This window comes from Microcaecilia unicolor, chromosome 7 (genome assembly GCF_901765095.1).
Source record: "Microcaecilia unicolor chromosome 7, aMicUni1.1, whole genome shotgun sequence".
Taxonomy (NCBI): domain Eukaryota; kingdom Metazoa; phylum Chordata; class Amphibia; order Gymnophiona; family Siphonopidae; genus Microcaecilia; species Microcaecilia unicolor.
In genome coordinates, this window is record NC_044037.1 from 195,304,742 (window position 1) to 195,322,431 (window position 17,690).

The following is a 17,690-nucleotide window of genomic DNA, read 5'->3' on the forward strand; positions in this document are numbered from 1 at the left end:
TGTAGACCTCAACCTATATCCCCCTTTTTCTTCTGTTTTTAATAATTCATCTGTACACCACTTGAATGTCTGTACAATTAGAGGTATATCAAATAAAATTGATCTTTGACAATTTCCTGGAGGAAAAGTTCACAAAAAATTATTAGTTAGATAGACTTGGGAAAGCTGCCACTTGTCCCTTGCAGTGAGCTATGAGAAATTTGATCTATTTGTTGGCATAGATACCAACATTTCCAAATAATTGTGGGTGCTAAACAAAATATAATACCCATCCATGGACACAATGAAGGACTTGCTTAATATTGGGAGTGCTCAGTACCCACTAGCACCCACAGGGCTGGCTCCTGTTCTTGTTGGGATCTGCCAGGTATTTGTGACCCAGGGACTGGACAGAAAGCTGGGCTTGATGAACCTTGGTCTGACTGAGCATGGTTCTTATAAGATAAAACTCAAACTATTGGTTATCTAAAAGATAATGGACAGGTCACTGAAAAAAGAGAAAAATGCATTATTACATCATTGTTTTATTGCATAAAATCAAATACCTTCCTCTTTTTGCTCAAAAGTGTATTTAGGGGCCCTTTTACTGAGACGCGTAAGCATCTACGCCTGACCAACGCATGCCAAAATGTGTTAATTTCATTTTTGGCACACGTCTAATACGCACATCCGAAAAATAATTTTTATTTTCATACACATGTAAAGGATGTATGCCAAGTAGTGGAGCAGTGGCCTAGTGGTTAGGGTGGTGGACTTTGGTCCTGGGGAACTGAGGAACTGGGTTTGATTCCCGGCACAGGGAGCTCCTTGTGACTCTGGGCAAGTCACTTAACCCTCCATTGCCTGCCGCATTGAGCCTGCCATGAGTGGGAAAAAGCGCGGGGTACAAATGTAACAAAAATAAAAAGTGGCATTTGATGCACGTAGGTCATAACTGCCCGGTTACCGCGAGAGGCTTTACCGCTAGGTCAATGGCTGGTGGTAAGGTCTCAGATCTAAAATGGATGTGCAGCAATTTTCATTTTGCCGGATGTCCATTTTCGGCAAAAAGGCATTTTTTTAACAGGTGTACTGAAAATGATTCTGCACGCACCCAAAACATGCATCTACACTACTGCAGGCCATTTTTCAACGTGCCTTTGTAAGAGGGCCCTTAAATTTGTTGAGGGCCAGAGGGTGGAATTTGCACTTCTGATTTTGCCTAAAACTGACACAAGCTTAAAGGGACCAGGATATTGATGCTATGTGAATTTAGCCGCTGTAAAAGCGAATGTCATTTCAGAACATATTGACTGAAGAATACAGGAGAGGGCCTATGAAGCTCCACTCTTCCTCCTCTTTCTTTATTTTGCCTCAGATGCAATAAACATGCTCCCCAGGCTCTTCATGAGTCCAGTTTAGTCATCTCCTATGTACTGTGAACTCCCTGGCCACATGTGCTTCAGGAGTGACAAATTAAGATGTCTGAATGAACTGGATACTACTGTCGCTGGCAGCACAGATGGCGAACATGTGAATCGGTGGTACTGTGCATTCCTCACAGGACACAGGGACAGCAGCACTCAGCAGTCCACACACTGAGCAGTTTAACGTTTGCCAGGCAGTGTTAAGGATTTTAAAAAATCTTCCTTGGGTTCTATGTGAATTTTACATTTCCCTAAGCTGGACGGAACTGCAGGACTCTGAGCATCTCTTCTACCTTGCACACAGGTGATTGAAGTAGGACAGTTTCAAAGTTTATTTAGTTCAATTACATTACATTATATTACACTTCTATACTGCTAACGCCATAGGGTTCAAAGTGGTTTACAATGTTAAGAAATACACGTCTGGGGAGACCTATCAAACAAATTTCTTAAAAAGGGAAGTCTTTAACTTTCTTTTACAAAGAGAAAAATTAGACAAAATACTGAAACATGATTACAGTTCTTTCCAGACTTTAGCAGAAATCTTTAAATTGTTTGACTCCCTTCAACATGGGTGGAACAAAAGGGGAACTGAGCATTGATCTTCTGGTTCTGTTATTAGATTGAAACTATAAGTGAAATAATACGTACTCTGGACATTCACCATTCAAAATCTTAAACAATATACATGAGCATTTGAACAAAATCCTTGCACATAAGATAATTCTATAACTTGAATTAGGCTCCACAATGGATGGGCACCAATTTTACAACAGCATTTAGGCACAAATAAGATGTTATAGAATATGGTCGTAAACCCACTTTCGTTCGCCAAAAGTTGGGCGCAATCACATCAGATCGATGGCTAGTGCAAGTGACCACATCTAAAGGGTCCTTTGTGCTAAGCTGTGGCAAAGATTAGCCTGCGGTAGTCTGGACACGTGAAATCGGAGTGTGCTGGGCCATTTTTTTTTACCATGGCTGGGAAAAGACTTTTCTTTTTTAGCGGGGCAGTAAATGGCCATGCGCTAATATTAAAAGTAGCATGCAGCTATGTATTCCCTGAGCCCTTACTGTGACCTATTTACTTGGCGGTAAGGGCTCACGCAGTACTCATGCGGTAATTAGGCAGCGCGTGCCAATGTGGCGATTACTGTTGAGAATGCCCCCCCCCCCCGGCAGAAAAAAGAAAATTATTTTCTACCATGGGAAACAGTGCGTGCCAGCTTCGGAATTACTGCTGGGCGCCTGCTCTACCCTACCTGTGCGTTAGCCCTACCACGACTTTGTAAAAGGGTTTCTAAGTACTCTAGTACTCTATCAGCTGTGTGTATCGCTTGGCACCACACCCATGTCCTGCCCATGCTCCGACCATGGATTTGATGTGTAGTTGCATTTTGATGTGTATCTGCCATTTAGGGCGGCACTTACGCAAGCAAGACACGTGCAACTGCTCATGCCCATTTATAGATTTCCTTCCAATATGACAAACTTTCCCAACTTGGCACAGCAGGACAGAATCTATTTCACAATATGAAAACTGCCCTGACACCTCGAAATCCCACATGCTCAACATCAGTTTAAATGTTCATGACAGCTAACCACAAGTTGTTAAATCTGATTCAGAGCTACATTACAAGGCCTTCACTGGTGGTACAGTGCAGCCACTTAGACAAACTGCTGGATTCATCGCATTAATACAAAGAGGCTTTCAGTAGGGGGAAGAAAAGCCATGCAGAGCCCTTTTGATTCAAATCATTTTATTCTAGTTACTCTCGTAACCAAATCCTATCCACAAGTGGAGTTCATTAGCCCAAATCCTGTTCATATGTGAGATCCTTAACATTAAGAAGCAAGCTCAGAGAACAGGCTACGGGGTGCCAAGTTGGAGGGAAAACGAAGCTGGTGACGGTGGGGGCAGCCAAATATTTGCAGCCTGCCTGATGGGTGTTTTTAAAATGCAGGCAACATGGCTGTCTGCATTTCTTATCACAGAAAAGCCCTTATTCCCAGAGAAATGATCGCCGAATGCTTACGCTGCAAAGGAAATTGAGCAATGGTATGCAGAGTTTATTCATGGTTCACTGAAACTGAGATAGTAAGGAGCACTTAAACAGAATGTGAGCCATGCATCAGAATGCAAGCCAAGCATGAATGCACTGGAGTTGCCAGCCTACCTCTTTGGGGATTTTTGGATTTTTTTTTTGACCCTGCTCTTTTGGGTCTTCCAGCACAATTGAAACCAGCCTTTATTGGGCTGTGATTCTCCAGCTGCTTGAGGGCTTTCCCCTTGTTTTATTTTCCCTTGCAGCCAACTTAGCCCAGTCACTGGGTCAGACCAATGGTTTGTCAAGGCCAGCAACTGGACTGCGATAGTGGCCAGTCTGCATCATTTGAAAAGTACCTGACTGATCCTCTCAGGAAAGTGCATTACATGTCATTCACTCCCAGATGTAAGAGATGAAGACACCCCAGTCTATCTGGCTAACAACTTATTCTGGAATTATCCTCCAGAAACATGTTCAAATCACAGTTTAAGTGTGCATTCAGTGAAAAAAATATTTCCTTATATTGGTTTTAAACCTGCTACCAGTGACCATGGACCACAGCATCTCTGTAATCCTGGGTCCTAAGCGATTGTATTGTATTGTGCTCTATCCCAGTGATTTGTATTCTTCCCAATTAGATCCAAAGCAGATAACAATAAGAAAAACAATTAAACTAGCTGAGAAGGTGTGTACATAGACATGAAGTACTTTAAAATCAACTAAATATCTCATTAATGCCCTAAACATTTCTTAAAAAGAAAAGTCTTTAAATGTTACTAAGCAGTGGTAAAAAGTGGCTGCGGTAGTTTAGGCGCATGTATTGGGCATACGCTGGGCCAATGTTTACTGTATTTACAAAAAAAAGGGCTTTTTTTAATGGGACGGGAAAAGGGACTGTGGTAAAACTGAAACCAAAGTGCACCCAAAACCGGGCTGAGCCCTTAACGCCACCCATTAAGCTAGCAGTAAAGACTCATGCGCTACACGCGCAATGATCGGTCGGCATGCGCCAAGTCCCAATTACTGCCGGAACTGGCATATGTAGGAGGAAATAAATACAGAATTCATCCATGCGTTATGGGCACGTGCGAAATCTGAAATTACCACCAGGAGGGTACGCTGGCATGGCGGTAGTCTCATTTGGGTGTATGCTGCATGCGCTTAGAGCCTACCACGGCTTAGTAAAAGGGACCCCTAGTTAGCTGTCTTAAATGCCTCAACAATTCCATAATTATAGAGCATAAAAATTAAGGACCATTTTACTGCATACGTCTTGTAGTGCTATAGAAATTATAAGTAGTAGTAGTAGTAGTAGTTTTACTAAACTGTGTTAAGCATCACCGTGTGCTTAACATGGAAAAAAAAGTCTTATTACAAAATGCATTAAAGTACCTATAATTTATGTGCAATCTGAAAAAGAGGACATGGGAATAGGTGGGTCATGGGTGTAACAGGGGCATTCCTAAAATGTATGCGTGTTGTTATAGAATAATGGGGATGCGTGTCTAGTTTAGGTGCGTACATTTGCACCTCATTTCAGTTGGTGCAAATGACTGCGCCTAAAGTTAGGTGCGATTCCTGGGAGTAAGCGCTCTTCTATAAACTGTGCTGAACTTTAAGCCCATGCCATATATAGAATGGAGTCTAGATCGGTGTGCCAAAATTTGGGTGGTCTCCCAAGATATGCATGCTAATTTAATGAGCCAATTAATGTCAATAATTGGGTGCTAACAATCAATTATTGACATTAATTGGCACTCATTAAAATTTTTGCATACATTTGGCTGTACGCTATTCTATAAGAGCAAAAGAAAAAGAAAAGTGGAGTCCACAATAAAGATTAGGAACAAGGAGTCTTTTATTACCAGCATCAATAATGTTTTTTGTGGACTCCACTTTTTTTTTGCTTGCATTGAATTGATTCCATTGGATTCCATTGATTCCATTCGTGGAGGTTTTTTCCTTCGTAACCACTTGTAACCACTCGCCTCCACCTACCCTCCTCTCCTCCTTCCTGTACACATTAATTGATTTGATTTGCTTACTTTATTTTTTTGTCTATTAGATTGTAAGCTCTTTGAGCAGGGACTTTCTTTCTTCTATGTTTGTGCAGCGCTGCGTACGCCTTGTAGCGCTATAGAAATGCTAAATAGTAGTAGTAGTAGTAGTTCTTTATTTGCTATTCTACATAAGTACATAAGTAATGCCACACTGGGAAAAGACCAAGGGTCCATCGAGCCCAGCATCCTGTGCAAGACAGCGGCCAATCCAGGCCAAGGGCCCCTGGCGAGCTTCCCAAACGTACAAACATTCTATACATGTTATTCCTGGAATTGTGGATTTTTCTCAAGTCCATTTAGTAGTGGTTTATGGACTTGTCCTTTAGGAAACCGTCTAACCCCTTTTTAAACTCTGCTAAGCTAACCGCCTTCACCACGTTCTCCGGCAACGAATTCCAGAGTTTAATTACGCGTTGGGTGAATAAACATTTTCTCTGATTTCTTTTAAATTTACTACACTGTAGTTTCATCGCATGCCCCCTAGTCCTAGTATTTTTGGAAAGCGTGAACAGACGCTTCACATCCACCTGTTCCACTCAACTCATTATTTTATATACCTCTATCATGTCTCTATCAGCTGGGTTTCTATAAGTACTCTACTAGTGGGAAAAGGGAAAGGGATGGGACTTGATATATCACCTTTCTGTGGTTACAATCAATACATATACATAACTCAAAAGGGGGTGTGGCCATGGGCATGTCAGAAATGTATACAGTTACAGAATACTGCCTTAGTGCACCTAACTTCAGTGCCAGCATTTACACCAGGTGTCAGCAGGCATAAATCTGGCACCCAAACTTAGGTCTGGGAATCGGCGCTAAGCGTGATTCTAAAAAGGGTGCGTGCCAATTTTTGAGCACCATTTAGAGAATTCCCCCCATTATAGATAGGCTTATGATTTTAAAAATAATTTGGACATGAACTGGGACTCTTTTCACAGTGGTGTGAATGCAGCATATGAAGCATTCCCAGCTGATCTGGGCACTAGATCATATTTTATTTATTTATTTATTTGTTTTATTTGTATCCCACATTTTCCCCTCTTTTTGCAGGCTCAATGTGGCTTACATAATGCCGTAATGGCGATCGCCATTCCGGAATGAGAAATACAAAGTGGTATTACATTAAAGTTCATAAATGATAGAGTAAATTATAGAGTAAGTTAAAAAGTCAGTTCATTTCCGGCGTGATAAATAAGGTGGCTGTGCATTAACATTCATTGGTGACAGAGTGACTGAAGCAGTCCGGTAGAAAGAGTTCAGTTTTGGCTGGTTCTGGAAGAGTTTCGTTGACTGGTATTTAGGATGGATCATTGTGGTATGTCTTTTTGAACAGGTTGGTTTTTAGAAGTTTTCAGAAGATGGTTAGGCCGTGCATTGTTTTTATGACATTTAGTAGTGCATTCCATAGTTGCGTGCTAATGTAGGAGAAGCTGGATGCATATGTTGATTTATATGACCAGGAATCAAGCATAGACCTCTCTGTGGTGCAGTACACGGCACTACCAGCGGTCAGCCCTGTTCTAACTTTTCAATTTATTGTCTGGATTGTTTTGTAGCACGCTCCAAACTTTGTGGGCAAGGCGTGATAAATTGAAATAAATAAATGAGTGCTTTTATTTATTTATTTTTAAATTTGTTTATTGGTTTGCACAAAGTTGAAATGAGTGCAGTTCTCCTGTCCAAATGCAAGCATCACAATTACCAGCCAATGCAGAGCTAGGGCTTGTAGGTATGATAGATATATAAACGAGGAATGTGTATGTACCCTTTAGCTTTCACATTACCTCTTGTTATGGCATCCTTTGTCTCCTGCCAACATGTCAAAATATCATATACAGTGATGTGATGAAGCAATAAGCACAGGCTGCTAGACTAGAGAAGGAACGTGTAAATAATTTATTATAATTTGGTATCATCTGCAGATCTGATGTCCTCACTCATTGTTCCCATTTATTCTTTGCAGACTCCATTTGGAAGACAGATGTTGGTCATTACTGCAGTGTCAGTCAATACAGAACAAGAGGTGGCATGTTCAGCTGCCTGTGTCATCAAGTGGCACCCTGCTGGGATGCTCCATGTGAGTCATTACACCACTACCCAAGAGAATTCTTGATGAGTTCTGGAGATAGCTTGAAACACCTACTTTACTGGGACATAATTAGACATAGGGGGCAATTCTGCCACTGGGACATAATTAGACATGGGGGTAATTCTGCCACTGGGCACCTCCATTTAGGTGCCCCAAGGCCAGGCGGTAGGTGCCTATTCTATAACTACAACTAAGCACCCAGCTTCCATTAAAGAATACCAATGTAACCCAGTATCAGCCTAACATTTACAACCTTGCAATTACACTAGCTATAGACCAAGCGTAAGTGTGCGTGCATATATGTGGCAGGGATGTGCGTAACTTAGTGTTCTGCTAGATGGGCATGTAACTGGGATCCCTGCCTATGTCTCACCTATGCTCTGCCTATGTGTATGCCCCACTCCCTGCATTTAGGTGCTCTGTAAGTTACATGTGCCATTACAGAATACTTGGGTATTCTGCAGGGTACTTGGGTACCTTGCAGGCGCTTTTGCAGTGAGTGTCCACTTACACGAATAAGTGCTAGTGTTGTATACATTTACGCAAAGGGCGTATAAATGTGAGCACCTTGATTATAGAATTGCCTTTAAAGAGACTAATATAATAGTCACTGTTCCCTCTAAGCTGAGCAGGAGTTCTCCACCTTCAGTCCTTCCAATAGGGGATGCTATTTCACTATCACATTTTCAGTAGTGAAGGACAGGCGAGATCTGCAGGACTCCAGAGAACCTGTCTGTCCCTAGCAATTGAAAATACATTAAAGCACCACCCTCCACTGGCCGCAATGCAGTTGGAGGACTCCCGCTGAGCTTAGAGGGAACAGTGGAAGCGGTGATCACATGTTTGGGGGGGGAGGGGGAGGGTTTGGAAATGTATTTCTGTCATGCTTATTCGCCTAGGGCCCACCAAAGAGTTAATCCTGCCTTGATGTGGAGAGGCCTTGTTTGGCTCCAAAATAAAGGCACAAGATTTCCTAAGTTTGAGATTGTACCCCACGCAGCTTGTGGATCCTTAACACCATCATTTTCTACAAAATGAGTTCTGGTTTCTTTTCTAGCCCTTAATTTCGGGACACCTAAACATTTCATCAGCCACTTTTCAAGTTTGTTTAATTTATAATCATTTCTGTTTAGAATAGGGTTTGAGATCTGCAGTATGCACTTGAGGCAGTGCCTGGCAAAGAGATGTACTGTTAAGTGCTTAACAAATCTGCCCTTAGGTTGGTGGTGCTCCATGAAATAATTTGCAATAATTAATATAGCAGCATTCTTCATTTTTATTTAAATTTTGTGCAATGGCCAGTGAGAGGAAGACGTTTCATGTGTGTTAAAGTTCTCCATGAAATACAAAAGTTTAATTCTGACAAGTGTACTAGTCCTTGGCACTTGGCTTCTTTAGCCAGTGCTTCATTTGGTATTAATGTAGCAATTTCCTCTTATTTCATTGTCCAGCAGTGAATGAGTCTTACAGCAATGCAATCCCCCCCCCCCCCCCCCCCCAAAGAACACTGAGAGTACCTCATTCATATTCATTGTGGAAATCCTGAAAACCCAACTGGGTGAGGTCTGAGGTTGGACACCCCTGATTTAGATGGATGAAATAAACTGTCTTTACTTTCTGATCTGGAGTCGACCTCTCCATTCAATGATTCTGAAAACAGGCATTGCTTGTCTTTGCATGCCTTGGTCTGGTTTATTGTCCAAAAGAATAAATGCTTGTGTGAACATGGAAATACTGAGAAAAAAATGGCATGTTTGCTCTGTCTCTTGGTTTGCAAGTCTTGCAAATTGCAGCACAAGAAAACTAGACATATTACTAGACATGGCTGGTGCTTGATAATGGGGTGGAGAACAGTTAATTTTTTGAATCTGATGATCCACCAACCATCATAAAGCAGAAAGGTCAGGGAGCCCAGAATCTCACATGAGCCATTATTAAAAGGGGAGTGTTCACCTTCTACCTGCTAAATCCCTCTATTCTTGGCAGCTGTGCATGTTGTTTTATAGCACTCCCAGCCATATCATTGCCAAGGTGCCTGAGCTGGATCCGGGCACCTTGGCAATGATATGTATCCAGGGCATGAAGATGATTACCCTTCACAACCACAGTACTTGGCACTCCAGGCCACAGCTAAGCAAAGGAATTCATGGAAAAAGCGAATCTAGCAAAATTTTAGGAGTTTTGCTGTGGGGGAAAATAATCAACTAAAATGTTTATTTCAGGAACCTTTTCTGCCATAAAATTTAGCAGAAATTTTTTGATAAAGTAGGTAGAAAGGGGGAAGTTAAATTTGATATGTTAGTTGAAAGGGCTGTTAGTGGAATTCTATGAATCATTAGTGGAAGGCTGCAGACTGGTAGAGAATGTGATGGCCTGTTAATAGGAGGCTGCTGGCTGTTAAAGAATGCTATGGAGCATTAGCAGAAGGCTGCTGACTATTAGGCAATGGTATGGACCATTCGAAAAAGGCGGCTGATGGTTAGTGGCAGTGGCGTAGCTATGGGGGGCCACGGGGGCCTGGGCCCCCCAAATTTGCTCTGGGCCCCTGGTTTGGCTGGTAGGGGTCCCCAACCCCCACCAGCTGAAGCCTTTATCCAGCACTGGTCTCCTGCACCGCCACATTGCCTGCCCTGCTCTCTCTTCTCCTCACAGTCTGGTGTGCTCGTTTTAGTGAAACTGAGCATGTGTATGCTCAGTTTCATTAAAACCAGTGTGCCAGGCGTGAGGGGAAGAGAGAGCAGGGCAGGCAATGTGGCGGCGCTGGAGACCAGCGCTGGACGAAGGCTTCAGCTGGCGGGGGTTGGTGAGCCGTGCCAGCCAAGGTGTGTGCAATGGCGGTGCTTTAGCTGGTGGGGGTTGGGGAGCCCTTCTAGCCAAGATATGTAGAGCAGCTTCAGTGTGTGGGGAGTGGCAGGGCGGCGGACCAAAATGTGCTCCCGCACTTTGGGCTCTGGCTCCCTCCCACCTCGAGGTCTGGCTATGCCCCTGGTTTGTGGGATGCAGTGTTGTTCAAAGTATTAGGCCAAAGTACTTATGTAAAAGTAAAAATAAATGTATATTTTAATACTTAAGTAAAAGTAAAAAAAATACAGTGAAGAGTAAAAAGTAAAAGTACCCGCAAGTACAATGAATGCAACTATTATTAATGTTTTTACCCAACAACTTTATTGCTCTACAGTTCAAACCACTTTGCTTTTAGTAAAACTAAATTTTTGAAATGACTGTCACTTATGCGAGTGTGATTGTGAGTCATTAATCCAGCACGGCTAAAAATATTCAACAACTACACCAGCAGAAAGTGGATTGTTCAGTCATAGTACCATAGTAGATGAAGGCAGATAAAGACCTGTACGATCCATCCAGTCTACCTGAAGAGATAAACTCATTATATAAGGGGTGAGATGATACAATCCTGCTTATTTTCGAAAGGAGAAAAACGCCCATGTTCGGGAGATGGGCGTCCATTTCCCGTGGACGGCCAAATCGGTATATTCGAAAGCCGATTTTGGTCGTCTTCAACTGCACTCCGTCGCGGGAACGAATAAAGTTGACGGGGCGTGTCGGAGGCGTAGTGAAGGCGGGACTGGGGTGTAGTTATCGGCCAAGCAGAGATGGGCGCGCTCGGCTGATACTGGAAAAAAAAAAGGCATTTTTAGCAAGAATTTAGGACACTTTTTTTTGACCCTTTTTCCTCACGAACAGGTCCCAAAAAAGTGCCCTAAATGACCAGATGACCACCGGAGGGAATCGGAAATCACCTCCCCTGACTCCCCCAGTGGTCACTAACCCCCTCCCACCAAAAAAAACCCACTTGCAAAAATCTTATTTCCCAGCCTCTCAGCCACCCTCAATTCCGTACCCACCTCCATGACAGCAGAATGTGTTCAATCCTCTCACAGCCTTTCCCTGGGTCAGATGTGGCTCTCGGGTGCACTTCAGGGTCACATCAGCATTGCATTGTGGTGGGTGTAGGGTATTGGGCTCTGTGATTTCACTAGCTTGTGTTACAATCAGGGGTGTATCTGGAATCCGGCGGTAGGGGGGGCCAGAGCCAGAGAGGGGGGGCACATTTTTGCCTCCCTCCCCCCCCCCGCCGCCGCCGCCTCTCTCCACCCCCTCCCCGCCGTCAACCCTCCCCCGTTGCTTACTTTTGCTGGCGGGGGGCCCCAACCCCCGCCAGCCGAGGTCCGACCCGCAATCTCCATATTTCGTCTTCCTCTGTGGCCATGTGCTTCAAGGAAGTAACGCTGCAGTGCTGATTGGTTGAATCCAGTTCGGTGGATGGTTAGACGATATTATAGACTTTTAGTGGAATGGTACTGACTATTAGGGAATGCTTTGAACCAGTAGTTGAAGGCTGCTGACTAACAGTTGAATGCTATGACCAACTAGTGGAATGCTGCTGACTAGGGGGGCAAATTTAGAACTGGACACCTCCATTTAGGTGTCCTGAGGATGTGCAGCAGAAGCCTATTCTTTAGCAACACCTGGGCACCCAGGTTCCATTACTGAATACTAGCTTAACCTGGTATTGGTGCAACTAACATTTATGCACCTGTAGTATTCTATAGGTTATCCCCAGGATTCTATATATGGCGCCTCAATTTCTCTGCGGAAACCAAAGCGTATTCTATAACAATGTGCATAACTTAATTGGTTAACTAGATCAGTACTGTTAATTGGATGTTAACAAACAATTATCAGCACTAATTGGCATTGATTTAGATTTACAAGCAGAACTCGCTAAGTGTATTCTATAATATGGTGCGCCTAAATTCTAAGTCACATAGTTGAAAAGGAGTCATAGCCATGGGCGGGATGTGGACGTTTCTAAAATCTATGCGCATTATGATAGGATGCACTTGATCTGCGCCTAATTCAGGTGTCAGGATTTACACCAAGTAAAACGTGGCCGAAATGGACGCAACAAAATTTGGTCAAGTGGACAGCTGCTCAGCATATTGTATTTACTGCATGGAAATTTAAGCATACTTTAGAGAATACTCCTAGATGTATTTTTTTCGCGTGGATTTTTCAGGTGCCATATATAGAATCTAGTCCTATGCTCATTACTGGAATCCCTGCCCATGCTTTGCCCATGTATATGTCCCCTTGCATTTACATGCTATGTAAGTTAGGCACACAATTTCAGAATACCACTTAGGCACCCTGCCATGACTTTCACAGGTAAGTGTACACTTGCACATGTGAGTGTAAATATTCTGGACATTTATGCATATGAGGAGCACATATAAATTTGTCCTTTATTAGTGTAAATCTGTGGACAGTTTGCAGACTTCTGTGAAACAGCAATGAAATACTCTGGAACAATGGTTTTCAAGTTAGTCCTCAGGGACCAAATGCCAGTCGGGTTTTCAGCATCTCCAGAATAAATACGCATCAGAGAGATCTGCATACCAAGAAGGCAGTGCATGGAAATTTATCTCATGCATATTCATTATAAAGATCCTGAAAATCCAACTGACCAGGTGCTTGAAAACCACTGCTCTGGATCATTAGTGGACCACTGTGAACAAATTGCAGACTGTTGTGGGTCATTAGCAGATGGATGTGGAAATGGCAAATTTTCCCACCAGTAACAGTTCATGCCAATTTATTTTTTGTCATTATACTTTATAGCAAAGAGGTCTGTGGCTCCGAAGATGCAGATGAGTTGGGAATTTATTCACAGATTGAACATTTTATTTTTTCCACATCTTTACACTGGTCAGCACCTAAATTGTGACAATTACACAGTGGTGTGCTGGAACTGGCCTGCACAAGCTCATGAGAACCATTTGTTAAGAATTTTGGGAACCAGGGGTGGGCAACCACAATCTTTGAAGGTCACAGTCCAGTCGGGTTTTCAAGAGTTCCACAAAGGATATGCATGAGATTGATTTGCATATGCTGCTTCCATTGTATGCAGATAGATCTCATGCATATTCATTATGGAAATCTTGAAAACCCAACTGGGTTGTGGTTCTCGAGGACAGTGGTTGTCCACCCCTGCTTTAGGCTTCTGCAGGAGAAAAAGCAGGGCTGGATTTAGGATTTTAGTAACTCCAGGCAAAATGAGGAGTGGGGGGGAAGGAGGGAGGGAGTTCCTCTGGAGAACAGGAATGAGGGAGATCAGGTTGAAGTGCCACAGTATTATCCCTTTAAGACATATTGGCATGTGGCCTTAAGACATGTGGGAGCAGATTTCTCTTTAGACTGGCTTTCTAGGCTGTTGTCTACATTGCTGTTACAACAAAATAAAACAGATGGGCAATGAGTACAAGAGAGAGAAATGTGAACGGGGATAGGGAGAGAGAACAAGAAAGAGGAAGGTAATAAGAGAGATGACTCATGATTTCTTTTGAGGATCTGAACAAAAGAACAGCTTTATTTTGGTTAATTATGGGTTTGTGCAAAAACATTAATTTTTCCTAACATTTCGAGGCAGGACATTTTAACAAAAAAGCAGTTATCCTCTTCTGAGACTACCATATTCTTTGTGATGGCACTAAAATGAAATACATAGGCTTGAATTGTTTCCAGACTATATACCAGTGTGTAAAAGCAATGCCACTTTTTACTTCCCTTTCCTTTCAAAAAGTCTGGACGTGTGCTTCATTCTCCAGTTTCTTTCATTCAAATTCATTCTATTGCTTTCTTCTCATATCTTTGCCTACCAAGGTCCTCTCTCCACCCCAGCCTTTCACCTTGAAAGCTGTTATCCAAAATTTTCTGGGTTTTTTTTCCTGTTCTGAGTCTCCAGAAAGATGATTTCTTCCACTGTATTTCCGTGGCGAGTGGATGCCTCAGCTCTCTGCTTCCCTTTCCTTGGCCCTTCTTGGAATAAAAAAGATTAGATTTCTCTCATTTACACTTGAGTTTTCTTTTGAGTCCCCAGCCTTATAACCTGGATCTAGCTGAAAAGAGAAGAAAGACAGCTCATGTTCCAAGTAGGCTGTAGCCTGCAATCAATTTGCTGAGCACAAACACTTAACCTGAAAATCTTTAACTCTATAGGATGAGAGAAAGTCATCTAACCTGATAATCTGCAATCCCATTAGCTAACATAACACTTGACCTTCTATAGTTCCTTTTTTAATAGGAAAGGTTGACTCTGTTTCAAAGCTGCAACCTTGAACTAAGATCAAGGACATCTTTTAGAAACGACAAATATATGAGTGTTAATAAGTGAAAGAGGGCTAAAGAGAGGAACTGTTATGTGGTTAGTACAGAGTGCATTTTCAGCTGCAATAAGTAGGTGGCAGAGAAATATATCGGTTTAGCAGGATGCATGAGGCTTCTTTGCTGTCTCCCCCCCCCCCCTTTACAAAGTCGTTTTAGTGGCTGCTGCGCTGCAATGCTTTGTAAAAAAAAAAAAGGGGGGGGGGGTGCAACCAATGCATGTAGATCTTATAGATATATTTGTATTCAGGGACATTAGCACTGTCTGTTAATATAGGTTTGATATTGATTCATTTTTATGAATCAGAATGATTTATTACTTCATAATCACCAGGCATTTTTTAAATTCTTAAATTTAGAAATAATATATATTTTAATAAAGGGTATTTTTGAATGTCATCTTTCTATATTATTAAATCTCCTTGAGATAGGCTTGTAAACTGCGATCCACAACTGTGTTCGGATTTGGGTGTACTTTTAAGTTGAATAATATAATTATCTTTCTTGAACTAGGTGATTTTTTAATTTGTTTTTTGAATATATGTAGATTTGCAGTTGTTGTTTTATTTTTCACTTTTTAGGGTGATGCTCTTTTCCATTTTCAAGTTTTGTGTGGAAATCAAATTGTCCAGGTCTTGTATGCATTTTAAAAGCATATAATAGCCTCAGCATTTTATTATTTTCTACTTATTAATTTATTACTTCTACTTTAACCCATTTTAGCCACTTTTATTCATTAATTTTAAGAATTACTATACTGTTCTGTGCTGGCTAAGAGGCATATTTTCAAAGCACTTAGCCTTCCAAAGTTCCATAGAAACTTATGGAACTTTGGAAGGCTAAGTGCTTTGAAAATATGCCTCTTGTGTCTGGAAAATATAATAGGCCAAATTGACAAATTAATCCCTCCCCCCCATTTTACAAAACCGCAATAGCAGTTGCTGGTGCGATTTTTTAAAAGGGGAGGGGGTAAAGAACTCTACATAGGTGCACTCTTGGTGCCTAAAAATAGGTGAACTCATATAAAACTGCCCTCCACATGGATAACTTTTGGTCATCATACTCATTCCACCTTCCCTTTTGCTCTTTCATTCTCGATAGTGCCAGGGCAGTTAGACATATTTTAACTTGGCACTACCCATATATCCCAGATTCTATATAGGTTGCCAAACTTTGAGTGCCCAAATTTGGACATGGATTCCTGAGCCATTAACAATGAATAATTGGTGTTAATTGGCACTCATTTGGGTTTATCTGTGGATCTGCCCTGTGGCCTATTCTATAAAATGTACGCCTAAATTATGCGTGCAACTCAAAAAGGGGCGTGGCTATGGGGGGCATGGGCGTATCAGGACCATTCACAGAAATTAGGTGCGATGTTATAGTATAGGGTCATGTACATGCTCAACTGTATTAGTTGTGCTCCAACATTTAAGGGCCATTTTACAAAGCGGCAGTAAGCCCAATGCAATTTTACTGCCCGCTAATCTGGAGCTACTGCCAGCCCAATGTGAGTGCCAGCGGTTGTTCCAGTCCCAGCATGCCATTTCCCTCGCTGGGGAAAATAGGGTTGTATATTTTAGGGCAGCACTAATCTGGTGGTAATCGGTCACCATTGCGCGCTACCTGGATACCGCTAGGTTAGAGCAGGAGCCCTTACTGCCACCTCAATGGGTAGCGGTAGGTGCTCCCTTCGCATTGCCACACGATAAGAGCAATCTTACAACATGGCCATGCCTATTTTCAGCCTTTTTCACCCGCTGCAGTAAAAAGGGCAGCAGCGTGCAGCAAAAATGGTCCTGCCACTAGCGCAGGGCCCTTTTTATCAAAGCTTTGTAAAAGGGCCCCTAACAGCAGGTTTCAGCAGGCATAAGTGCGGTGCCCACAGTTAGGTGTGAGATCCATGCTAAACTAATTTTCTGTAATGTGCACTCCGGACAGTGCAGCCTTTGCAGAATATTAGTTTAGAACAGGTTTTCCCGGTGCCTAACTTTGGGTGCCATTTCTAGAACATCCCTCATAGGAGCTAAACGTTATGCACTAATTTACTACTCTATAATGGCAAATTTATTTATTTATTTTCTGCATTTGTATCCCACATTTTCCCACCTCTTTGCAGGCTCAATGTGGCTTACAATATACCGTAATGGCAAACGCCATTTCCGGAATGAGAAGTACAGAATATTATTGCAATTAAAGTACAGAAAATATAAAATAAATTAGTAGAAAATAGATATATAATTCATTTCAGGTATTTGAGATCAAGGGTAATGAATAACAATTTGTGCACCAAGGGCTAGATTCTATATATGGCGCTTGGAAAATATGCGTGGAATAAATTTCCACCTAAGCATATTCTATAAGCGGCGCCTTGATTTAGGCATAGTATATAGAATATGCTTAGTTGATATCCCAGCTCCTAGAACTAGTGCATCCATTTATATCAAAGGAAATGTGGCATAAATACCGGTGTATAGATTTAGGTACAGGGGGCCATGTTCTATAACAGTGCATGCAAATTTTGGAACACTCATGAAATGCCTATTTCTCCACCTATAACCGTGCCCCCTTTTGGCTCCACACATCAGAATGTAGGTGCTGTGTGCTACAGAATATGCTTAACGAGTTATGTGTGTAAATTCTACTTATTGCCAATTAGTGATCATTATTGCTTGCTAAGTGCTGTTAAAAATGCTGATTGGCTTGTTAAGCCACTTAAATTACACACGCTGTTATAGAACACTCTTAGATTTTGGTATGGAACGCTAGGCGCAATATATATGGAATCCCGGTTGAAATATGTTAGAGAATACTAGCACAAGTAAGCAATTAAACACCTCAGTTTAGATGTGATCAATTAAACTAACTCTGTGACATTTATAAATGGACACATCTAAATGCA